Source organism: Erithacus rubecula (assembly GCF_903797595.1).
Source record: "Erithacus rubecula genome assembly, chromosome: 6".
In the NCBI taxonomy this organism is placed as follows: Eukaryota; Metazoa; Chordata; class Aves; order Passeriformes; family Muscicapidae; genus Erithacus; species Erithacus rubecula.
This window is the reverse complement of record NC_136688.1, coordinates 6531855-6559118: the sequence shown is the minus strand read 5'-3', so window position 1 is coordinate 6559118 and position 27264 is coordinate 6531855. Positions and strand designations below refer to the sequence as shown.

The following is a 27264-nucleotide window of genomic DNA, read 5'->3' as shown; positions in this document are numbered from 1 at the left end:
AGGAGAGGAGAGGGAGAGGAGAGAGAGGAGAGGAGGAGGAGAGGAGAGGAGGGAGAGGAGAGGAGAGGAGAGGAGAGGAGAGGAGAGGCGAGGAGAGGAGGGAAGAGGAGAGGAGAGGAGAGGAGAGGAGGGAGGAGATAGGAGAGGAGAGGAGAGGAGAGGAGAGGAGAGGAGAGGAGAGGAGAGGAGAGGAGAGGAGAGGAATCTCCCTTCTCCTGGGATAGCTGTTGTACCTGTTTAACTGCCCTCAACAGTAAATTTTCCTTATGGATAACAAATCAGAAAAATAAATAAATATTACAAGTGAATTGTTAATCTGCCAGGATGACAGCCCTGGGACAGACATTTCCTGTTGTGCTCCTGCTCTTTTCAGAGTAGCTTGAATAAGTTGCATAAGTTCTTTTGAGCAGTGTATTATGCTTTATTTTCAATGAAATATTCCTTTAAAATATTCACTATAGGTATTCCAACTGTACCCTGCAACAGAGAAACCCCCAAAACCCCATTAATAAATACAGGAATGTTAGTTTGTATTCTCAGAAACAAAACCTATGGCGGGAACACTATGTCCATTTTCCTGCCACTTCCTCCTACAACCTCAAATATTGTTAGGAGATAACATTAAAACAGGTCTTAAAACTAATTTTCTATCCTTCTTTGTCTGCCACAGAAGTCTCAAATTTTGCCATATATCAGAGGTACAGGCAAAGTCCTGTTGAACCTTCTCCCATAATATCCCTTTAATCCAGATGAATTTGCCTCTACAAACTATTTTGAAGTGAGTCTAGTGACAAACTAGCAGCAGCCTAAAAACTCATTTTTCACATTTTCATTTTTGGTAGAATATAGCTGAGCTTAAAATCAAGTGCTTTATTGAATCTAATGAGAAGCTTTTGATTAAACAAATATTCTGTTAAAATGAATGCTTTTTCAATAAATAACCATCCTATAGTATACTTCTAATTAGAAACTTTCAAATGAGGAAAAATGTTTTCATTTGTAAATTTCTTTTTTTTTTCTCTATAACATTCAACTGTCAGCAAGCTCATTCATCCCAGAATTCAAGTTATCATCTAAAAATATTACAACATTACTATTTTGCTTCATTTCCACCAATGTTTAGCACAAGGGATAAAGAAACTTTTTGCAACTTGTGTAAAAGCTTTTTATGTTTTCTTTTCTTCTTATAGTCTAGATAGCTAGTAATTTTTGACAATTGAAATTTGATTTTATATATTCAAGGAGACATGCAGTCAAACATTCTATCTCTTGGGTTTGTTACACAGTTTATTCCTTACAAATGGCTTGTCTTCATCTCCATTATGACCAGTGTATTTCCTCTTAATTTTAAATTTATAGACAGAAAAAATTTATATTTGTCTACCTGTGACCATGTCAGCTTTGGTTTTTTTCTTTTTCACTGTGGCCTGTAAACTTGCACATCACTTCTGCTAACTTACTGCCCAAAGAATAACCAGCCCAGCTGAGGCTGGATCTGCCATCTAGCCCATAGCAAAGGACGTAGTTATGGGCCCTTTCTGATCTTACTTTTAATGAGCATTAATGGCTGCACACACACTGCTCACTCCCAGGTATTCAAGGGGCTATAATTTCATCTCCACTGGCTGGGGTGTAATTAACAACAGAAAGCAAGGCCCAGTGTGATATCAGAAATAGCCTGAAGTGAGCAGCATGCTCTTCCAGGCCCTGCCTTCAGTGCCACACTCAGCTCCATCTACCAACTAAATTATCCCAGAAGTCCCCAAAGCACATTCAGAATGACATGAGCATCTAATTCTGATTGACAACCACTTCTCTTGCACTGAAGCTTTGATATATTTTTGCCCCAATGGTAATTTTTGAGGTTTCCTCATAGTTTTTTCAGAAGAATCCCTCTGCTGTCTATACATGAGTTTTGCATGTGTGCTTGCAAAAAACCATAAATTCTAATTCAAACAGCAGGCTCATAATTTGCTTACTACATTTTCAATAAAGCCTCATGACTTTCTGCTAGAACCAGGGCTTGGTTTATTCTTCCTGCCTTGAAGAGACTCAAAGCTTTGTTTCAGACATCAGAGCAGTAGGAGAATGTGAGCCATCATGAGTGAAAAAATTGGATTTTCATAGTTGGTAAATGCTTCCAAAATAAATTTCAGTGTTGTTTCCATGTCTCCTATGAAATGTATCAGGAAAAACCCATGACCTTCTTCTGCCTGAAACTCATTTGAAAAATCTAAAAGAGTCCATCCTGCTTATCCACATTTGGCATAAAAACCACAAGATCAAACAATTAGAATGGAATGCCAAATGCATGTGTTTGCTAAATGAATATAAATGTAACCTGATTGTCTCCTCCTTTGTGTTTGGATCCTGACTCTGTAAATAGTTCTTCAATCAGGGCATGAAATGTGCCAATTTCATCCTGCCTTTAGTGAAACTATCACAATCCTTTCAATTTAAAGAGTAAAATAAGGTGCATTGTTTATTGTTCCCATATTCTGTTTTCTACTCTTTCAGTGTGACACTACTAACAGCACAATTGTGTGTTATCTCACACAAACCCAACTACTAAAGACTAAAGGACTTGTGCACCTATAATATTTGCCTTAAAGGCATTTTTACTTCATGCTTATAAAAGATTACCCTGGCTTTGAAAACTTGGTGCTGCTATACAAGGTTATTTATTTACATTCTAACTTTAAATTAAATTGTATTTGCATATGAAAATGCAGTGTGGGTGAGGGTTAAAAAAACCTGGCAAGTAAATCCTAGTGTATTCAGAGGTGGAAATTATTATCCATTTATCCATAATGATTAACAGTTAAAATGCACTCTGCTGTTCCCTGTGTCTCAGGAAGAACAGAAGCTTTTGTTTTCCTGAAATAAAAAGCCACATCTCTTTTTACAGTAATGCCTTAAAAAGGGGGGGGGGGGGGGGGGGGCACACATCATTCTCATGGCAAAAAGCCAAAGAAATTTAAAATGCACCCATCACATATTAAACAGTTAGTTCAATCCATGAGCCTTATTTATGAGACATTTACAGCAATAAATGTTAAAAAAAAAAGAAATTATACTTTTCTGATATGTGCTAACTTGCAGAGAGTATTTCAGAAAGAGTCTTTTCATAATCACTTTAAAAATTCTCAATCCTGAAAAAAGAACATGGTAAGTCCTTTCAAGGGTGGGGACAGCCTTGACAAGATGGCTCAGCATCACCTTTTTCAGCAACAATATTTTTTTGGTTGGCCAAATGCAAAAAGAAACAAATAAAAAAAGTAACCTGAAAAATGTAACCAGATGATTTTGGAAGTATTTAACTACCCATAAGAAAAGCAAAAAGTCCCATTGCAAGTAAAAAATGGAACATCAGACATGTACACTGGCCCAAGTGATGATATACGGATCTCTTGGCACCAGCAAGGAGGAGAGGATGGGTTTGATTTTTTTTTTAATTTTTTTTTTTTTTTTTTTTTTTTTTTTTTTTGCTTTTCCACAGAAAGATTTTTTTTGCCTCCTTTTATTTAAGCTTCACACTTTTCCTGGGGCCTCTGGGCTCCTGTCCAGGCCGAGATACTTCACAATTGACTTTCATTTTCTGAGGTAAGTGATCTGCCACTTTCAGAGCAGTTATAGGAGGGGTCAAGAGCGAGGTGGCACGGTATGGCCTCGCTCTGGCTCCTGCCTCTCTGACATTGTACATGCTAATGCAACGTGAAGTAGCACGTCTAAATAGCCTGTCAAAGGTTTTTGATGTTAGCAAATCCACAGATGGGATTCATTTCCACACTGTTCAAAAAACGTAAACGATACAAGGACATTAAAGAGCATTAAACTACTTGATGACATTTTGGTCACATTAATGAAAAGTGGCATTTATAAACTACTAGAAAAAGTTGGGGGGGTTGCGGGGAGAGGAGAGAGAGAGAGAGGAAAGGAGAAGTGAAGAGAGGAAAAGGAATTAAAATCAATCAAAAACAAAAAAACAAACCCCAAAGGAACCTGGACAGTCTCTGGACATCATCAAAGAAATTAAGACCTTTAAATGAAATAAAACCCAGAGTGAAATTTTCCCTACATGTGCCCACATGTGCACGTGCTTGTGCTGTTTAGGTGTAAAGGTTGTGCCCAGGTAGGAAGTATAACAGCCTATTTAGGCCTACATTTATATCTATTCACTCATAGTGGTTAATAGCTTTCCTCTTATGGCATCCCACCAATGCTGTGACCAGTCTATCCAAACCCAGACTAACTACTTAGCTCAGGCCTAACTTGACATTCAGTGGCCTTTATGAAAACACCTCCCATGTCATCCAAGAGCATTAGGTCAACCTGTAACATCTTTAGTTTGCAGATCAAGAGGGTGAGAGCTAATGGCCAAAAAACTCCCATTTGACTGTGGAAAATGCCAAGCTCCATTTCTGCTACTTCCACTACCTGTTGGGCACACTTGGGAAGGGTTGGAACCCATCTGTAAGAGTTAAATAGCTGCTGGTTGGTATGCTGGGAAGCAGGGCAGACAGGAGACGTGCTGCACTGGCTGTGCCACTGCCGCTCCCAGCTGCAGTATTTTCTTTCTTTTTTTTTTTTTTTTTTTGCCAGCATTCGTGGTTACATTAATTGTTAATGACAAAGGCAACCTTCACTCTGTGTGGTTTCCTGCCCATATTTGGATCCTTTACAAGGCCCCCCTTTTTTTCTTGCTCTCCTCCCCCTCCCATCATCCCTTCCCTTTCTCTGATAGGAAATGCAACCCGAGATGTGCAAAAAAACAGTGTGCATATTGTCATTTAATTGGCCCCGTGCTCCGGCGCATCGGGCCTCAGCGCGTGTGCTGTAGGGTGTCTGCTCCACAACAGGAAAGAATAAACCCAGACTCAAATCATAGGAAATTCATCAAATATGCTTCTTAGAGTTCTGTCTTTCAAGGTCTGTTTCCCTGCCATATGATCTCTATAAACCAAATTACTGCTGGCCTGAGTACAAGACTGGAGGCGCCTGGGGCTAACATATAATGAATGCCAAATGCATGTGACAATAGACTGATCATGGAGAAGAATTGAAAATTTTTTTAAGTAGTTCTTTTATTTCATTTATAAAAAGCAAACTGACTACACTTAATACATTTAAAAGGAGCCAATCACTTCCCTGCAGTTCCAGACCTGCATAACAAATGTTTTTTATCAAGCCAATTAAGCAACAAGGATACAAGATACTTTCGAATAAAGTCTAAAATATAAAATAAATTAAAAATACCTCATTCTAGTTTGGGAGGAATGTATACATTATTGAATCAGCTCAATTTTTCCCTTTTACAAGCCTTTGCACATAAATATCCTACCCTTCTGTTGCAAGAAGGTAAACTCCTTTTGCTGGGAATGCATAATCTCAGAATTGCTGAAAAAAGTAAGAAAGTTGCTTAAAGGCTAGAGTGATGTAAGATGAATTATTTTTATTAATTTGTGCAATTAGCAGTCAACCAGAAATTTTTATCCCTGTGTTGCCAATTATTCTAAATAACCTAACAAGTTCAAGTATTGCTATTGCGGGATCACAGGAAATGTGAAATCTCCAGAAGAAAATATATTATACTCTCTAATACAGACAGAGGGTAATTAATAATGCTTTTTAAGTTTTAGAAAATATTGCACTTAGAATTGCAAGTCGACTAACGGACCGTCTATAACCTCTAAATGCTTCCATATTCAGAGACATCAGCAGCCAGAGCTACAAAAAAGTAATAATGCATACATATTAATAGATCACATTTTGTCCTTTGGGGAGTATATATTTTAAAAGGGCTAAGGCAGCAATAGTAGCTTTTCAGAAAACTCTAAATGCTATAATTGTTTTATATGAATTACAGTGCTTCTATTAATTAATTAATGCTTTGTATATGTAAGTATTTGATAAATACAGAAAAAAAAAATTCTTAAGCTGACATATGAAAAAAAAAGAAGCCAAACACATTGCTGTTTGAAGGTTTGGAACCAGTTAAGTACAAGATTATTTTAACCACATTTCAATGAGGAACGTGAAATATGGTCCATGAAGTCATGCAATTCAGCAGAACATTTTTTCCCTTCCTTTTTTTTTTTCTTTTTTAATCTGGTTAAATAGAAACAAAAGCAAAATTGCCAGTATACCTCTTTAGTCATATTTTAATCAAAGTTTTAAAGAAAGCTGCCTGTAACTAATAAAAGTAGCATCCTTAGGGCACTCTGTTGAAAGAGTCAAAATAGGCATTGACCCACTCTTGGTAGCAGTAGCTGTGTTGGACATTTCAAGAGCACATATGGACACTTAGGATTCAGTCCTTATTCTGGGGAGCTGCTGAAGAGGTGAGAAAAAGGGGAAAGTACTGCTTGCAGGAACAGAACTGTAATTTTGAAACCTAAATCTAATATCACTCTTTTAAGATAGAGTAGATCAGAATTCATTTTCATAGGTATTGGTTATAACCCCATTGCTTCTGTTTTTCTGTCAACATAAATCTTTTGGAAATAGCTCCAGTGGCATTATTTACAACTAACTGATATGAAGTCACCAGCATGAAATGTGGATGAGTGCTAGAAAATCTATTTGTAGTGTTCTTTCAAAACCCTATGGAAAATGTTTGCTTTGGTGTGTGACAGCAAAGGAAAAACTTTCTCAAGCAACAACACAACAAAAGTGTGCTACCCATTTTCAAGTTGAACAAGTGGAAAATGATTTTAAAAGCAGTTTTAGATGTTTATTCCTACCCCTAAAATGTCTTTAGGCTGGTAAAAAAAAACAGTGAGATATTAGGTTGTATAGAAAATCTGTCAAATTCTTGTTTCTGATTTCTTTCTGCAGGATGTCAAGAAATACCTGTACACAAATGACAAGTCACTTTAGACTATAGTGACAGCCATTCACATTCTTTTTATTTCCCACACAGACATTTGTAAACCAAAAAAAAAAAAAAAAAAGAGTATCAATGAGCTAGTTATATAAAATAATGCAAACCCAGCCAAGAATGACTATAAATTATGGGTTTTAAATGCAACAAGAGAACAAAATACTTTTGATAAAAGTTGCTCTCTCTCACAAAACCTCTCCCATAATTTTCAAACAGCTCTGCTGCCTGCCTGCTGAAAGGTCTTTCAGAGCTTTGAGTAAATGCATTCAAAACTAATTTATATCAATTTCATGTTACACAGAACTTTCATATTCATCATCTGATTTACCTAAATGCCAATAAACATCCTGTTTGAACGCATCTGGGAATGGCAAGCCATCAGAACAGAACTTTTTTCTGCTGACCACTGCTGGCATGAACCCAGGAGCAGTCTGCCCTGGAAACAGGGACCCACAGACACAAAGCTCCTGTAGCATTTACTGCCCCTGAGGTGTGGGATGGTCAGCTCTGGGCTCTTCCCACTGCCAACACGACAGTGTGTGGCACTGGATCATGAACTGGCAGCCTCAGAGGTGTGCAGAGCAGGTACCCAAATGCTTTGCCTGCACGTGTGGCAGATTGGTGCATTTGAGCTACAAGATTGCCTAAGGCATCACAGAATCCATAGAGACTTGGACAGGCCTGCTGATGTATCAACAACAGCACAGTAGAAAAAGCTATTATTACTTGGAATTGGCACTTCAGGCTCTGACATTCTGTTCTACTTGTGTACACACTCCTGAAAAACTGAGCACGAAAATAGCAGCAGAAACAGAAATATTTAAAAACACATAATCTAAAATATTGCAAATATACTTGGCCTCTTTCTTTAGGAACACAAATGTTTAACTGCTTTCTGAACACAGTAATCATAAACAGAGAATTTCATATTGTTTGAGATTTGTATGCTACATAACTCTGTTAAAAGAATGTTACTAGGGGTCAAAATTCAAGGCCTGAAAATTATAAATCACAGAATGAGAGTTGCCTGCATAAACTTTATTCTGCATTTTACTTACAATTCCACTTGGCAATTTTCTGCAAGATCTTAAATCAAAAGATACAGAGGTTTATTGGTACAGCCAAATTTCTTCTCTTCTTGTTGTTAATATACTGCCTCTGACTATACAGTGTATTGTCCAACCTGCATTTTGAAAAAAAGTTATTAATTCCTTTATGGAATTTTGGAGAAATTTATCCCAACAGTATGCCAGGACAGAAATACACCTCCATGATTTGAAGGAATATTATCAACTCTTAAAGGTGGGAAACAAAGATTAAAGGTACCTACTCCAGTTCCAAAAGTGAGGTTCAAAGTACCTGATTTAGACTATTTAGGGCTATATATCAGTCAATAATTTGAAATCATGCATTCTTCAGCAGATGAAAGAAAGCACCATATCTCAAGTTAGATATCAAAAAAAGAAGACAAATAATGACTTCTTAAAAGCACAGCTTAATTGAGTTTTGATGAAAATACTATGGTAAAAACAAAACAAAAAAGGAGAGGCATCAGTCTTGCCTCTACCATTCTATACATGCACAAAAGCATTGGAGGAACAAAGATGAAGGGGTAGAGCTTAGGGGCCCAAATGGAGATGGGGGCCCAGCCACAATAAATACTGTCTGAACACATCCTGTAAACAAACTCCACTCTGAAAAAATGCCACTGACAAGGCAAAGAAAGCAAAATATATCAAGGCAACCAAAAGTGAGAGAAGGAGCTGGACGAAGCTGTGCGTTAGACCAACACTTCTGAGAACAGGCTGTAGGTTTCCTGAAACCTTGTCTGCTGCTGTTGTTGACATCTGGCAAACACTGTCTGGGGTTTTGGGAGGGGATGCATTCGGGAAATTTAATTCCTGCTGTAAATGTATAAAGTGCTGCAATGTTAACTCTAGTCACAGTCTCAGCCCTGATGATACAACAAATACTTTTATCGTTGCTAATGCTTATAATACTTAGCCATATATCAACATAAGGTAATTACTGTTAAATTTTAGCTTTTTAAAAAATTATAAAAATATTGTAAGAACGGCTATCACGCATTAACATTTTACTGGTTACCACTGACTTTTGCATAGGCTCATTCTGGAAATGTTGAACCACAGATGATTGAGAAAGAAAAATCAACACTTGCCTACAGTGCAGAGAGCATGGAAGTTAAAGAGTTACACACATGCAAGAATCCAAATGAGTCAACAAATACTGTGAGAGAGCCAAAAAATAGTTTAGCTGAACATGTGGGCTTCTTGTTTATGCAAGCTTTTCAGAGAATGTTTTTCATAAAAGAGATGTAGCACTGTTTAACGCTCAGTCACTGTTTCAGGGGATATGTCTTGGCTGCGCTGTGTTCAAGAGTTTATACTGCTACTGAAGGAGGAAACAATTCTCTCCTGAGGCAGTTATGATTTAAACCTCTTACTAGGGTGGAGAAGTTTGTTTTATCCTACTTTTTTCCCTCCTTTTTCGCTGTTATTGGGCACACGTGGCAACCATCAATTTCTTGCTGCACATTTTGCACGCAAATACCAATAGATAGAAGCATTGTGCTGCAGCTGCAGGACAAATGCATGAAAACATCCTTTCTTAGGGGCCAAACAATGCAAAAAATAAAATCATTAGAAGCTCTAACAAAATCTTAATGGAAATTTCAGCAAAATCCATGTTCACCAGATGATCATTTGATCAGAAGTGATAGCATATAGGTCTGACAGTTTATATTGTGATGGTCTGAGGAACAAGAAACAGGATTTCATTGTGCAGTCGTGAATGCTCAGTGGGTTTCGGGTTGCTTTACCACACTGGAATCATTCCTTGCTATTGCAATACCAATAGAAAGTTAGAAATTCTCAGGAAAAAGAAAAATATTTTATTTTATCTTCTGCTTTAAGACTCAATTTTTTTCCCTGCTTGAATGATTTCCCTTTAAAAGAATCCAGTATGAATTGATACTCTTATTGATCATATATTCTTCAAAGGATGTAGTAACTACTCCTTGTGAAATCTTGTGTCTGCTCACCTCCCTCAATGCCCTGTTGAAGCAGATGAGAATTTTATTTCTGAATTCAGTGAATTATTTAATTCTTTCCCATCAGATGTATTCAGAAACCAAAAGCTTTTGTCTGGCAAGATATAGCTTCCATTTTATCCACACCATTGTAGTTCAGGGAACAGGAAAAGTCAACCCCCTAATGGATTATAAAAGCAATTTGTACTTCAGCTACAGAATCATGCTCGTCTGGCTCTCAGATATTCTTTAAGGCATTATTTAGATTGCAAGCATTAAATTAAGACAATAGGACAAATTTAGTCCCCAGAAATATTTCTGCAGATGAAAAATTAGGTGTGTGGCTTTATTCCTGTCTTTGCAACAGGGAAACTTATGCAGCTTGAACAGCTGCAAACCAAACTTTTCACAGTTTATCTATTTGACTGCCCTAATTCTTCAAATACCTTGTAACTGGAAAAAGTAAAAATGGCTCTCCTGGAAAGCACAGTTCAAGTACAGTAGTTTGTCATTCAGAAGGATACACATCAACCTCTCTGGGCACAGCAGTGCTTGGTAAGCAAAGTCCTCCAATGCTTAGCTCTGCACATGAAGTCAATTAATTGTGCAATTGTCAAATTTTCCTTGTCTTGAATTTGAGAACCTTGGCCATGATGCTGGCTCATCACAGCCTGTTAAGGCACCAGGACAAATGAGCTGTTTTATATATAGGGCAAGGCAGTGATTTCATAGCCATTTCACTTCCAGAAGTGTCATATATGTAAGTGGGTGAGGCCACCCACATGGTCCAGTGTTGTGGTCTGGTTGCTCTGTTGGAAAAAGCAATATAAAGCCAGTTTTTTGGCTTCTGTCAGTGCATCCAGATGATTTCAATTTGTTAGGATTCCACTTGAGTGGTCAGCATTAGTTTGACAAAACTCTGCCAACAGACAACTCTTTCTGCAGCAGCAACACTGGGACTAGGCAGAAGTACAGAGATTTTTAACTTTACAACTACTCCTACAGCTTCTTAAAATTGGGTCCATTAGGTAGCCCCCATATATACAAGAGTTTAGTGTGTGGCTTACACACAATAAACACTTTACTGAGCTCAGGTTTCTACTGATGGAATAAAGAGAGATTATGACAATAGCTGTTCCTCAGGGAATCATAAATTGAGTTAATTTTTAAGAACAGTTCAGGGTCTGGAAAATTATATGAGACATTAAACTGACCTTGCCCACTAGTAGTCAAATCAGCAAATGCCAAAAAGAAAAATTAATATGCTAATTTTTATGCTTGTTTATCAGTAATTAAAATTTCATATGTGGACAGCAATGTCCAGAAACCATTTTTTTTCATTTTATGTCTGGCAGCTATAAGGATGAAAAGTTCTTTGGATCATGTTGATCACAAACTAAATTTAAGCATTCTAAAGGTAGCCCTTGAATCTTGTGATGGATTTTTACTATGCAGTAAAAGAGAGGAAATAGTCTTGGCTCTTCTTATGTTCCTGGTGTTCAGCAAGTCAACCATCAGCATGAGTCCAACCTCATATTGGCAAGAATCTCATGTCCTCAGAATTTCCATCTACTAGTTTCTATTTCGTTAGAGAGATGGTGTGTAGAGAACAAATGGGTTCTCTTTTTAGACATTCAGAAAGTTGTATAGGTTTTTAAATCATCAAGGATTTAAGAGTTTTAAAAGTACTTAGAATTAAGACTGTGGAACCTAACATACAAGAAACATTTCTTACCTAAGTGCTGTATTTACTTGGAAATGACATTGCTGGTGTCATTGATTGACTCCTTATCTGCAATATAGGCTTTGGAACCAATTTTATTATTTGTAATTGACAGAAAATGCCTTTCCACTTCCTCACCTTGTCCTTCCATCTTCATCAAACTTGTAAAGTTGACTTATGGAAAGTGAGATGTTTCTACAACAAAGTGTAATTTCAATTTGGGTGTCTGCACAGAGAAAAAGATAATTTCATAACACTCTAGTTCCAGCTCTCAGGAAGCAAACTCATCAAATAATAGTAAACCAAATGATAAGACACACACAGACTTTCCTGCTTTTTACTGAATTTATGGGCTTCCTGAGCCAACTAAGAATTTTATGTTTACAGAACTGCTAAAGGCTTGGAATATTTTGCAAACCTAACACTGAATTGATATCTTACCCAAGTTAATAAAATTCTGATCCATAAAATAAGTGGATTTTACTGCACAGCAAGAACTTGACCCATTTATCAATAAGAAGCCAGGATGATCTCAATGCCTTGACACATTACTGCTGGAAGTTATGAACAATAAGCAAATGGGATCACTATGAATTGACTGCTGTATGAAGCAGCAGAAAGGCCAATCAGATAGAAATTCTCCTTCTGACTCAGCAAATACTAAGCTGAAGCCCAAACACAGCCCTAACAGCAAAGCTATTGTAGTTGTTCAGTCATGGGAACAGCTAGAAAGTGAATTTTATGGACTCAGTAGTTTCTGTGGCATCTTCCCAAAATTAACTGGAGAAATTGCTGACTTCAGGATCTAAAAATCTACCATTTGTAGGAGATATGAAAAAAACAAACCCACATTTTAAATCAATATGGGAAAAGTCTTAGATTACTAAATCAAAATAATCTCACAGCAGAAACCTGTTTAGAAGAAACTATGCTCCTACACAATGAATCACAGACATAAAACCAGTATCAATCTTAACACATATGTGCAAACTAACATGTATGCAGATCAAGTCACCCAAATTCCCAGTAAAAAACATTCTCAGAGCTGAGGCTAGCAGCACCTAACAGCACCCAACAACTGCAACACACTGTCAAATTCCCTGTTACAGCCCTGAGATTTATGTGTGATTCTGAGAAAGTTCTTCACCCTTTCTAAAATCATTCACCCTTATTTACACTTGCTGCATTAAAACAGTTCAGTAAAAAAAAAAAAAGTAAATTGATAATCTGTGTATTTTCAGAATTTTCAGTCTATGTTTCATTAGCAAGGAAGGAATTTCTGGCAAATTTTCTCATCTCTGTGGAAATAAAGAGCTACCATCTGCATAGAAAATGTTGCTTAATGAAACTTTGGGAAAACTTAAAATACCCTATATCCTTTCCACCTCCTTATGTGTATTTAAATGAACAGCAACATACCAAATCTGAACTCTTTAAATAAAAGTCTGAACAATGTAATTTCTATATTTAGCATGCTAGTAGTCCCATGCCAAGATTCAGTCTCTGGAATATTTGCTGCATACGTACCACATGCATGTTGCTACAAGAAGTAACAAATATGTAACATCTGGCATTTTTGTCTTCCAGTCAGTCTCGAAACATGAAAAGTAAATTAGGTATTTTTGCACAAACTAAAAATGTACAATGCCTAAATGTACTTCCAGGCTTAGCTTAGGAAAAGGTCTAATTGCCAACACAGGCCATTCTTCCATCTCACAAGGTTTTTTTGAAATCCACTGAACCCCAGCTAACGTTTCAGCCATGTCTGCCTGATCTACTCTGTGGCCTTTATAAAAGTGGACCTCACTTCCTTTTGCTCACAGGGAACTGAAATATCTCTCTTCTGAAAGGTCTATTCAACAATTCCAGTATTCATATTACCAGAATTCAGTTAGATTTAGTTGCCAGCAAATATTGTTCTATTCAAAGAGGAAAGGAACAAACATATATTAAAGTAGTGACCTAAGAATTTATGTGTGTCTTTTATATGACAACCTGCAAAATACCTTGCTCTGAGCTTTTTAATTTTTCTCTTCCACAGGATGGAGAAGGTACAGATGTTGTCAGCAGGGAGTGAAGAACATATCAGGCAGAAGAATCTGATTCTGGAAAAACTGCATTCAAATGATAAACACAGGAGAATTCTAAAGCAGCACAGACAGCACATCGATCACCAGGCCTCAGCCAGAGAACTGATGAAGACTATTAATCTGTAATTTGCATTAAGAGATATGTAGGTAACAAGAGGATAAGAAATTACTGAAAACACAAAGGCAATTAACTGAGTCCAAACAGACCTTATAACAAGATAATCAGATGCTTAAACTTACACCTCCTAAGTTACAGCACTGATCACTGCATAATGGAATGTGCACATTAAGCTTATTTTCTGAGATTTATTTTTTTTTTAAGTCTAATCACACAGACTTTATTATCAATACTGTATATTTGGAGCTAATTGAAAAAACTCTGTGTGATTTCTTGCCGGATACAAATCATATGCCTTGAATAAGGATTAGCTGGATAACTCACAAGTCCCCTAGGGAAAATATGTTGTACAGACTACTCCTCATAAGTGGGGATTAATATCAAATCCCACAGGAAGTCATGCACTGCAGTGTTTGTTTTCATTTCGCTTTATATTTACTGGCAGTTTAGACTGTTCTTTCAGCTTGTGTTTAACAGACATTGCAGCAAAACAGATTTTTCAGCACATATGACATCATGCCTCACACTTTGGCCACCTGATGGTATTTCCTAGATATAGTCGTTGTCCAGTGGGTCTTTACAAAATTGAATATGCTGTGAACTCAGATTGACTGCATGGAATGTGCTCCTTGTTAGATTTTATTATTATAACTTTCCCAAGCTTAATATGGTATTGACATGGCAGTTGCTACCACTGCTCACCACTCATTAATCTTAGTGCTGATGTTCTCACCCTCAAGCAGTTTCACTCAACTTTTACTCTTGTTAAACCTGGATTTATTATTTTCCCTCTATCTGTAGATTCCCTACCTCCTTAGCTTACATCTTAGTTTATGTCATTTCTGGGCCAGCTCCCATATTCTTTTTGTACTTTTCCCAGCCCTTTCAGAACTCAGTTATTCTCCCCTGTCTTATTCTGTCTGCTTTGAGATCATAAAGCAGTTTCTCACTGATACAACTGTGAAGAGGGAAGAATGACATGCAAAACAGTCTTCCATACATCCCAGCATTGACAATACAAACTAATTTTCCTCTTCATACCATTCAAACCAGAGGAATTGTGTGAGCTCTCAGATCCAGTACTCCACATCAGCTAATTTTAGATATTTTTGTCATTGGCACAAAACCAAGCAAATCTAACACAGGCAGTATCTACTAACAGTTTCCTTAAAACTTTTCCTTCAGAACTTGATTGGTGTGACCTGCACCACCAAGATCCAATTTCAGCCACCCCAGCTTTGAGTGCAAAGGGAGAGAGGGTGCAGACTTGTTGACCAGTGGGTCTTACAAAATTAAATATGTTGTGAGCACTTATCTTTGTGAAATAGTAATATTCATCAATGCTGTAACATTGTACACACCACCCATGTTTATGCACTTATTTATCATCTGAAGCCCTTTAGGTTTACTCTTGCCATCTTTTCAAATTATCTATATATTAAGCAAATTTTTCTTCTCAATGAATTTTCTTGAACTGCATTACTGAACAACTACTTCTATCACCACATTGCACAGAGATCTCTGGCTGCACTTTTCCTATATGTTACAATTCAGCCTTTCCAGAAAAAAAATATCATCAAGGCATAGCATAAATTGAAAGACTTTTGATTGATAAATGGTGGTGTGCCAACACACAGAAAAATGTCCTTGTATGGTAAACAGAAGTCTAGCTGTTTATACAGTATTTCAAAAGCAGGTAAAAACCCCACACTGAGAAAGATGAATTTTTGGACTTGGTAGTGCATCTCTGCTAACTTAATCTGAGTAGGATAGTCAAAGGAGAGTGAAGGCAGTGAGAGACTCCAGCATACACAAATATGTCTTTAAGAATTTGCACTGCAGTTGCCAGCACAAGCTAAACCTCACATTGCATTACAAATATGAAACATGGAATCATAGAAGGGTTTGGTTGGGAAGGACCTTTGAGATCATCTGGGTCCAGCCCCCTGCCTTGGGTAGGGACACTTTCCACCAGAGCAGGCTGCTCAGAGCTCCATCCAACCTTGCCTTGAACACTGCCAGGGATGGTGGAGACCATGGTAGAAACCTTAGCAAAATTCCTGTTCAGCAGCATCATGTGCAAGACTTCCCTGCCCTGTTCTTCCTTCCATGATTGTTTGAAAACCTTTGTTAGCATTTTATTTAGTAGTTTATCTTTTATTATGATTGGTTTTATCACATACAATAAGAAGCAATCCTTATGGTCACCATAGTCAGTCATCTGTAATTTTTTCTCTCACCACCACAACAAATATCCATCAATTTACTTTGATTAGCCAAATTTAAGGGGATAAAGGAGGGAGGCAAAGAGGATGCAAAAGAAAGAGTGCATGTGTCTAGGCAGTGGTTTGCATCTACAATACTAAATGTTGCCTCTGAGAATCAACATTAGTGTCACAGGAAAGCCACAGGTAGAGAAAGCTCCTTGCAGGTTTGAAGTGGGAGCTGGCTGTTTAGTTGGGATTTTTTTTTCCAGTTGGATTTTCCAGTAAAAAAAATTAACCCTTAGGCATTAGAAAAAAATTGGATACTGGGTTGCAAAAATATATTCATTCATCATAGTCAGAATATCTTGTTTTGATCCTACAAAGACAGGTAACAATATTCAAGGCTTGAAATTGTTTATGAAGTAATCAGCATTTAATTTGTTCTGTTCAGAATTTAATTATATACCATGTGCCTTCCTGAGAGGACACTACCAGAAGTATAGCTGTCAAATGGAAATTAATTTGCTAGTAGATGACCACATACTTCATGAATTATACATGAAACTTTGTCTCACAGTGACTGTTGCTAAAAGACTCTTTCATCACTCTTATGTTTAAACAAACCACAATGGTTTTTAAATAAGTCTGATCAGCAGTAAGGAGATTATGATAAAGTGCTAAGAATGGCTTCCAAAATAGTGTTTCAGGCACATTTCATATTGATGTGTTTCCCTGCAATTTGGGTCATGTTCCTCTGCTCTTAGTTGTTAGCAGAATGATGGGCAGACCACTGCATTCGCTTTCAAATATTACATTGATAGCTGGATTTACATTTCTTTTTAAGACTCAGCTTTAGCAAACACGCCTTAGATTTCAGACATAATTCTGTTATTCAAATGGGAGAAGAGTTTGATAGCTATGCTAATCACTTTTATCTGAGAAAACATAACTAATAGCTTGGTTTACATTTGCCTGCATTTATAGCATAATTTTAGCACATAATTTTATTGCACCATAAAACAGAATACTGCATTAGCCTGCTCTTAAAAAAAGTTACCTTAGACTGATTTGTACTTAAACCTTCACCCTACATTTAAACAACAGTATCATTTTTAAATTTTGACCTTTTAAAATCAATTTTAAAAACTCAAACCTTTATAACAATTTAACCTACAAGGCTATTATCTGTATCCATAATGCTCAGGGAATGTATTTAAGGTAGTCATAGCCACACTGATCATAGGACTGCTTTGATTCAGTTATTCTCATGTATAAATTGGACTGAATTAAGATAATTTGCTCTTAACATTGCATCAAAAAAGAATCTCTTAAAATTCTTCATTGCTGTATACATTAGCAAAGCACGCAGAAGAAAAGATGAACGATACGCATAATTTTATTTTTTTAATTTAGTGCTTTCCACATTGGAAACTGGATGGGAAATAATGCTTTATATTTTAAAAGGGCCAGTTATTGCTTTCAGTAGGACATAAACATAAAGAAAATATGCTCAAAGAGCCCCATTTTGTAGTATTGTGTTTAACACTTCCTCTTGGAATAGTCATGGCTAATAATGATATGGGAACTATTTTCCAGAGCACAACTGTGCCAGTTGTCACACTGTAATGATCTTATTAGCAGTAGTATGTTGTATATATGTAGCCATTTCCTCTCAGAATTTGGAAATATATTTTGAAATTTAACCTGACCATTCCCTTGAAGGCAAAAAAAGCCATGTACAGAAGTGCTGGACTCCCTGTGACACCAAGAAATTATCTATAGCAGAACCTGGATTCTCATTCAAATCTCATTTGCAGTCAAAGATCTGTTCTAAGAAAGGTCTTATTAAAGAGTCAACAATTAGTCCTGTAATTTCATGCAGCACAAAATGGATTTTATCCCTCACTAAATCCCTTGTCCCCCACAATGGCTTTTCTTCTGCAGTACAGATTCTTAGCAAATTAATATATCTGTTTTACAGATATCTGGAAGGTTAATCTTAACTTTATGAGCAAGTCCATGTACTTTGTATCTTGGAGAAAAACCCAAGCATATCAAGGAGATATTTTATCTCCTCCAGTATTGCAGAAAAAATTGTTTTTAAAACGTTTGCTTGCTGACTGCAAATTAAATTATAGTACTAAGTATTTTTAATACTTGCTTTAATAAGGGTTTTTTATTTGTTCTTCAATTTTACAGGATCTTGGTGCTCATGGTATACTTCATATGACATATTGCATTAACTAAAATGCTAATATTGCACTAATATGCTAATATAATACTAATATAATACTAATATGGCTCAGTCATTGAGTTGGTCCATGACATTTTCAGATCCTTGCCTGATTGATGTATTGGGAAATATGAATGCCAAGATGACCACTGACCAGAAACTTTTTGCATTGTACTATAGTACTGTGAATTCACAGTTAGGACAAGAGGGAAGATTTGGACACATTATTTTAGTTTAAGAATAAGGTCTTCTCCCAAACTGAATCAGACAAGTTAAAACACTAAAAATTTCCAACCCAGAAGAAATAAACTAAAGATTGAACACAGCACATGCACATTAATTTGCAGTTAATTTCACTACACAACGTGGCCAAATCTCAATTTTAGGTAGACCTTTACTGCTGAAAAGAGATTCTGTGGCCTAGCTGTAGCTGTATGAAAGGAAAATGCCTAAACTCTGCTAATGGTCAATTCATCCCACACTGCTATGGAATGCTTCACACATTAGTCAAATATGCTCCTGCCTCTGTCAGCTGCAGAGTTCAGTTAAACTAATTATCTAACTTTATTCATATTAAGCAAAATAACCATTTTTTTCCTTTTAAAAGTAAATTTCTTGGTCACATCATTACAGAAGAATCTTTTTTCCTATTTTTTTTAGAACATATAGTTCCTAGTTTCATATTTCTGAAAAAATAAAACCTCCAAAACTCCAACTAACCAGCACAGAAAGAAGAAAGCATGTAAGAAGAAATACAAACAATTCATCAAAATAAAAATGCTTCTAAGTTCATTCTTTGACTTCTGTTATTTGAATGAAAATACTAAATCTGATTTCAAATCTGCTGCTAATCATGTCAAAGCTGTGCAAAGGAAGTGAAGAATAGCCTTGAATATGACTGCAAAGGATAAAAGGTGTTGAAAAGTATGGCAGGAAATTTATATTTTCAGAAGTCCAGAGGTGAAAGAATTAAGAGTTTCATGATAGGGAACAGTAATTTAAAATTAATATGGATGTATGTGGTATAAAGAGTTCCTTCTGGTTCTTTATTTTCCCTCTTACACTTACAGGAAGGAAAGAAAAATAATAGAGTTATCTATTAAACATAGACATGATCATTCTCTTTAGTACAACATTTACAGTGAAGAAATCTCAGAGCTACTAGATTTCAGAACCATTGGCTTTTTCAAAATATTCATAATTATATGTCCAAATTGGACATGGTTAATGAAGACATTTTCAATTTTTATTGCTAATGCTGGAATGCATATTAAAAAGTAAGCCAGAACCAACTTCAGAACTATTTCCACAAATATGAAAACTAAGTTCTTTTATTTCTTTATCACATAAATGGCTTTAAATTGTGAATATTGGTGACACCACTTAGCATTGAAACTATGGGGGCTTGGGGTGGAGCAGAAATCTCTACATTTTCATGAAGGAAATTATTAGCTGGGAAACACAGCCAATAGTTACCACATTTATAGTCTCACTATGCAGTTCCTGGAAAACTTTTTTGCAAACCAAAGACTTCAAATCTCTAGATATGAGTCTTAACAGTATCCTCAGTGAAAATTATCTATCCAACATGCTCAAATATGTTTAATATATGAACTTTTAATGGGCCAACACTTTACCAAAATGAGAATCACAAGCATAAAAAATTAACACAGTACTGACTGATATTTGGAGATGTCAAATGTCAATGCCCAAAATAATTACAGCTTCACATTCATATTCACCTGAGAAAATAAAACTATTCTAATCTATGAACATGAAAGATGTGGCATGAAGGTATAAAAGATGAGCAGTAAGATTACACAGGGGATCTGTATCAGATTTTTAAATAAAGTTTCAACTAAAGCAAAGATACCAGGAACACATTCACCCTGGGGAGGTACATTTGTCCATTTAATTTTTTTTCCCTGAGTTATGTCTCAGATTCATTTTTTGTGTAGCATTTTGCCACTTAAAATAATCAGACTCCATAAGATAATAACAACAGCATGGTTTTGGTCCCTTTGACTATCTTCTAGTTTTATTTCTGTAACTGACGAAAATTTTCAGAAACTTTCAAGTTCAAAATGTGAGCCTTGCACAGCCTTCAGCACAACAGGATGATATAATATTGGCAGGATAATCTCTGGGTAAGTAGCTGCTCACTTAGCAGTTAATAGTTCATGCACTGCTGTAAGAACTAAGCTCATGTCCAGAGGATGAAACATCCTTTTGAGAAAACTGAATAGCAGTTGGAGCACAATAAGAAAGTAAGGAAATTAGAGAAAAGGGAAATTTGGAAAGCCATTTTTTCCATGATGGGCCATCTAATTATTTCCTAAATGGGGAAATGCTTTTGCCTTACCTGGTTGGCCACTGTGCACGTTCAGCATGCAAAATGCTTCCTGACATCTGTTCTGAATTTTCATCTTCTTTCCATGTATGCTCCTTTGTCCTGTCATCAATGTCAACTTGCAAACAACAACATGAAATGACAGGTTCTAATCACTTCAATATTGAAAATTGTTCTTTTTCTTTCTCTCTTTTTTTTTTTTTTTTAAGAAAAGGTTTCTATAGCATACTGTTTCCTCTCTCTCAGTTAAGTGTCGTCTAATTGCTATCATGCCACAAAGTTCAATAACACAGAACCAAACAGAAAATAGGGGCTGCAAGACACAAAGACTAAAATTCAGGTTTTCAAAGTGGAAATTGGGCTCACTGGAAACACTGTTTAACCTCCCTTTTCCACCAGAAAAAAACACTTTCTAGCATGAATGCTTATTTGGGAATCTGTCTTGCATTTCTAAAATGCTCATTACTACTATTACTACTACTATCTCTCCTCTTGCAAGGACACAAATAAACTACACAGCCTGAAAAGAGGCTGAAGTTGCAGAAGGTCCTCAAGATAGTCTCATGAGCTGAAATCTTTCTGCTCTAACATCACATTAACATGAGCCAATGCCAGCAGCTTCAAAATCCTCAGAGCTTCACTGTAGGGTGCTCATGCCTGGTGTGGTTCATGTCCCTGCAGGGAGCTTGAGACTGGGAGAAGGTAACAAGCACAAGGATTTTTCCTGGGGTTTTAAAATGAGTAGGATTCCAAATTTTTGTGACAAGGAAATAAGGTCTGCAGAGTGGCCAATCAGTCAGCTTTAAATGCAGGTATCTCAACGTTTCACCAAGGAGCTGAGGATAAAACTGCTAAAGTTTGAATAAGTCATGATTTGGCTCCAACTTTTTATTTTTTTCTTCACAATAAAAGCTTAATAATCTTAAAATGAGACCAGGTGACTACTACCAGTTGCAAATAATCTACTTGGTTGCAAAGGAATAATAATTAAAAATTGTATTGCTCTTTGATATAAACCTATGCTACTCTCACAAGCTCTATCCACATAAGCATCTCTAGGCCTGATTTAATGAAAAGTAAGTTTCACACACAGTATATAAATTATCTTCTGCCCAGTGGCTGACAGCATCGTTATTCTGCTTCCCACAAATGAAATACAGGTATCTGAAATGTCTCTTTTTTTGTTTTGTTTTGGTTTTGGGTTTTTTTGGTTTTTTGTTTTTTTTTGAATCTGCAGGAAAACCAACATAATGTTTGCAGCTGGAATTTGCATCTAGCATAACAATAGCTATCATTGTGGTGCTCTCTCTGCCACACTGAGAAGTGCATCTAAGCAAGGCTTAGTCTTCTCCTTTCTTCCTCTTGCATCTCTCCAGCTGTAAGCCTTAGGCCTCCATCCTGAGAAAAGATTTGTGCTGAGTGACCTATTCAAATAAAGTCCCACAGAGGTCCACAGAGCTTTATGTGCAGATGTTGTTGGATTCTACTGGGAACCAGGGAAAAAGCAGCCTTGAAGCCTTGGGTTTCTCAGCCTGCACAAGGACAAGGAGCTATAACAATGATTAAACACCTGCTGGAGATGTGATGTTTTGCAGAAAGCATGTTTTCAAAGAGGTGTTGCCTTCTTGGACCAATGAGCCTTTTCTATTCTGTTTTGCACAAACTACCCTATATAAGTGTGGTGTTTCTTCAAATAAAGCTCTCTTTTGCTTCTCCATTAGGAAGAACTATGCTGCATGATCCTTTTCACTTCTTCTATGGCCAAAATGCAACATGCAGAGATCTCCCAGTTTAGCACTGAACAAGCCCACTGGGAAGGTTTTTCTCCTCTAATTTTCCACAACTTCAAGTCTGACAAGAACTATTCTTAGAAGTAGGTATAAAGCAACCAACCCCCCAAGAAATGCCCTCTGTCTGTTACTGCAGGATGCATCACAGAGCTGCTGCTGCAGCAATAGCCCATGGCAAGTTTGACATTACAAATTGAGACCCCATCAGAGCATCTATCTGCTGCAGTTAGATGTATATTTCTCTAAATAGGTAAAGACATTGAAACTCACAGACTTTAAGCCTTTTGGTTTGCTTCTTTTTAATACCTAGTGCAGGGATCCTTTTGGCAAGAGTGCGCAGCTGAAACTGGTGATGCAGGAAGATGACTGATGAGAAAGGAAGCAGAAAAATCAACTCATAAGCTGATTTCCAAGAGGAGATAAAATGTGTTAAAATGTATAAATTTCTCAACAAGGTAGGCCTTATCTAAACTCCCTGAACTGCTTAGACTGTACTAAAGTCCTCTGCAGTTTCTGATTATCAAAATACAGAATGTTTATTTAACTTAATATTATTTCAACACATCACTAAGCGGCATGGACAAAGCACATTTGACCCAGCTCTAAATGGAAAATAACAACATCTCCATTTTCTAGGTTGAACTAAAGCCTACTGAATTCAGTAGGTGATTTTTCACAAACCTGAGTTTTGGAGCAGGCCTTTTATCACAGTTTCTGAATTATCTTTTTTTGTGGCTCATTCAAGAAGGAGACATTTTTCAGCAGAGGGCAGAACAAGGGAAACAGTTTCATTTACTGCAAAGTCAAGCTACACATTTGATGGAGGATTCACTTTTGTTATGAATTTACACATTTACAAGTTATGTCCCCCAGAGAACAAAAACAAAAGGTGCCTAAGTTGCTGCTGAGTTAGGGACTCACTCATAAAAATAATACTGTAAAAAATTTCGTCTGTGGCTAACAATGAGAAGTTAATACAGATGGTCACTGACTTCATTATAGAACTCTTTGGCAACAACTTTTCCAGACTCATGCTAAGCCTGGAGAGAGAAACGTTTCAGCACAGAACCACTTAATCATTTATATGAATGAAAATGAGTGCAAACAGAATGCTGAGATGGCTTTAAGATCACCTCTTTTTTCTTGTACGGAATACCCACTATAATTACATTTTACTTGTCAGTTCATAAATTTTGCTTATTACAAAATGGGCATTATTGATTGCTTTTTAAAAGTACTAAAACTAAGCTAAGAGCAGTAGATCTCTCAGCAAATTCAAAACATACTATCTTCCAAACTAATCACTGGCAAAGGGACTGTGGAAAAACTATCTAAGTTTATTGTAAGCCTAATGCAAAAAATTACCATGAGTTTTAGGTTAGCAACTTGGCTTTGAGTTTAGCATGTTTTAAGCCACAATAAAAAAAAAAAAAAAAAAAAAAAAAAAGATAAACTTATTTGGCAAAGCCAGACGCTTTTAAAGCCAACATCCTGTAATTGTTTCCTCATTCAGCCAGGCAGCTTAAATGAGAAGAAAAGAGAAAGAAGAAAGACAAGGAAGAAAAGAAAGGAGAGAGAAAAGGAGAAGAAAAAGGAGAGGGGGAAATGGAAAATATCTTGAGAAAGAAAAAAAATGGAACAGAGAAATCAAGGTGATTTCTCATTTATAGTAAATCAATATATAAACTGCATATTTGCTCCTTTTATCCCCTTTGAGGTAGCAAGTAAAAATGAAAAGAAATTATGTAAGCTCACTATTTTTGAGGTTTAAAGCCCAAATTCAAAGTGTTCTTTGTTTGAATAATGCAAAGAGTGGATATTTTAACACAGTTGACCCTAGCAATGCAGAAGAGCCAGAGTGGTATCAGGCAGCCTAAGAGGACTCAGCCTCCTTGGGATCAGTTGATTAAACATCTCCAAGTGAGATTAATACACACTGGGAATTTCTTTATTTAGAACCAGTAAGAAATAAAAGTGATCAGAAGGAATTTAGAGCTGCCATTCTCATTAAAATAAGGCCAGGGGCTGACAGCTACAAATAGTTATAAGGAAAGGGAGGGGAAATCTAACAAAAAAGAAATTAACATTTTTTATTGAATTAAAGTTAAACATTCTCTGAGAATGCTCACACTTTTACCTCTTTTACTGCTGTGTTGTTGCCAGTGTTGAACTAATGCTGAAAAGTGAGCCTGAGAGGTAGCTACTATCTGGCTGGGAAACAATGTCCTATTCAAAGTTAGTATCTGTTCTAAGCATCAAGCAACAAAATTAACTGTCCTCTGTAGAGAGGGGTAAAAGAGAACATTTACATCAATTTCAAGCGAGGAAAGCAATTTTGTATTAACCTGCAGAGTTAAGAAAATAGAATACACAAAAGTATTTTTAAAGTGTATGCAATTTAAAAAACTTCTAAATGTCTGGACAGTGCACTTGGCTACAATTGTATGTTGCAGGCTGCAGTAGGGTTTTTTTTCAGTTTCAACTCCAGGGATGGGGCTGTACTCCATCAAGAAATTATCAAATCAAACTGAATGCCACTGTGAAAGTAGCAAATGAAATATGTCAGTATTCAGAAAATGGCTAGATAATCAGGTTGTGACCCAACAGGTCCAGAGAGGGAGGCTGTGCCCAGAGCAGTTCCAATTGTGAAGCCATTGACACATGGTCCCAGTGTCAGTCGAGTGACAGCTGGAAAACCTTTGGTAACCAAGTTTTTAGAGACACCAGAGCAAATTCTATGAAATGATCCATGAAACTATCCATCTTTGCTACAAGAGCAAAACATATGCAAAGTGCCTTTGTGGAACCAGTCAGAGGAAGAAAAGAAAACAAATTAAAACAAGAAGCCTTGGGCTCCCACTGTTGGCCTTTTCACAATTCTGGTAATGTAAAAGACCACTGAGGTACTCCAGGAGGCAAAAGATAGCTTTGTAACAAAGCTAAATGATCTGCTGATAACCAGAATCAGAGAGAAACTTTCCATATTTTCCATGCTGGCAATCCAAGAACAGAAAATTACTAGCATGTAGCCTAGTAAGAAGGGTAATTTTCTCATGATGCACCAGGAATAATGCACCTGGACAAGAATAAAGACTGCTCCTTTATAATAAATAAATGAATAAATGAACAGCAGGCATATGTTGGGACACAGGTCCCAGAGCTAGGCATCTTTGTAGATTGTGTGCCAGGATTTCCTTTCCCTGGCAACAAAGGCACAGTGGACAGGAATTCACATGTGCCCAGAAAGCTGTGGAGATCTGTCCTTCCCTTTGCCTCTCCCTCAGCACTCAGGGGAACAGGGGTGGTAGAGCAGAGGAAATCAGCCTTGGCACCTGTGGACACTGCTGGAGGCTGGTGGAAAAATCCAACCTGGATTTTTCCCAGGCTGTTGGCTTTCTCAGCTCCAGCTCAGACCTTTGCTGGGGATTTTTCTCAGAGACAAACAAGGAGAGAAAGAACAGCACAGATAAACACCTGGTGTTGACCACCGAGCCGTGTGAGCGTCTCGTGATGTTTTGCAGAAAGCATGTTTTCAAAGAGGTGTTGCCTTCTCGGACCAATGAGTCTTTTCTACTTTGTTTTGCACAATCTATCTTATATAAATGCTGTGGCTTTTCAATAAATCACTTCTTCTTGCTGTTTGGAAGAAGTCACATGTGTGTTGCTGCATTATTCACTGTTCTTAGACAGCAACAGGCACCCACTCAGGTTTGCCCCCTGTGAAGACCCTTCAGCTGTAGAGTGGCAGGCAAACCAAAATGGAACTTGTCTTTTATGCACTTTGGGATACCAAACCAGAGCAAAGATACACTGTTGGTACATCTGCCTCATTAGGGAAAGATGGGAAATTCTACTGATTCTGTAAAATTTTTTATTAATATTATCATCTTCCCCTAAATATTTGTGGATACCAGCACAGAAGTCTTTGAGATCTGTAGATGCTCCAAAGATTTTCACTACCATCTTAAATACTCAGTTTTTCATTTTCCAGCCACCTGGTGCTATTCACAGGTATATTAAAAGCCCTTGAAATGAGACCTGCAGCTTAATTCTGTCAGTGTTCTATTCTGAAGAATATCTGCTTTTCCCAGTCTAGACATATTCAGCCCTTCCAATTTTAGTTCAACCTCTGCTAAATTCATTTCCATTTCCATATTATTATTCCCTAGCTATTTTGCTTTTTCTCTGTATTAAGCAGGTTCCTTCTTGTTTTTATTACTTCCAATTTGATAAATCTTGTTACAACTTCATTGTTTCTGGCTTAGTTAAGAGTATATTCACACAGTGAAATAGCTATGTGAAGTCAGCACATTAATCCTATGATTTACATAGTATCTTATGCCATTGCCAAATTATATAATAAACAAAGATCCTTTGTTCTTTACCTGTGTTGAAGACTGAAAACCTTTTGTATGTCATCCACAATCTCCTTTCACAAAAGTTTTCCAGCACACGTTTACAAGGTGTGATGCTAGCCTGTGTTCCAATAGAGATTAGTAGAACTAGCTATGTTATATTTAATTACAGTGCTGATAACCTCAGAGGACTCCTCTGTAAAAAAAGGTTTATCTTGTAAGAAAATCCCACAAAGAATATTGAGGAAAGAAATACCAGGTTGCACTAAATTGTTTGGTAACTGGCTAAAAAAAGAATATAAATACAAGTACAAATACCCTGAAATCTAGGAAAATAAACCCTTTCACAAAGAAGATCTGCTTCTTTTATTTTGAAGATCTTCTTTAAAAAGAAGCCTATTCTTAACTGAGAGTAGAGTTGTGTACCTGAAAATCCAAGCATTGGCCTCTGGACAAGCAAAACAGA

General features: G+C 36.8%; 1 long non-coding RNA gene across 1 annotated transcript; it reads right to left on the bottom strand.

The window, feature by feature from the left end:
- Window positions 1-2097: 2097 nt before the first annotated feature.
- On the bottom strand, window positions 2098-26914 carry LOC306803121. The gene is made up of 4 exons (XR_013774556.1): window positions 26829-26914; window positions 20666-20771; window positions 3078-3152; window positions 2098-2173 (listed from the first exon to the last, which is right to left on the bottom strand). It is a non-coding gene; the product is annotated as an uncharacterized lncRNA (long non-coding RNA).
- Between the last annotated feature and the right edge of the window lie 350 nt (window positions 26915-27264).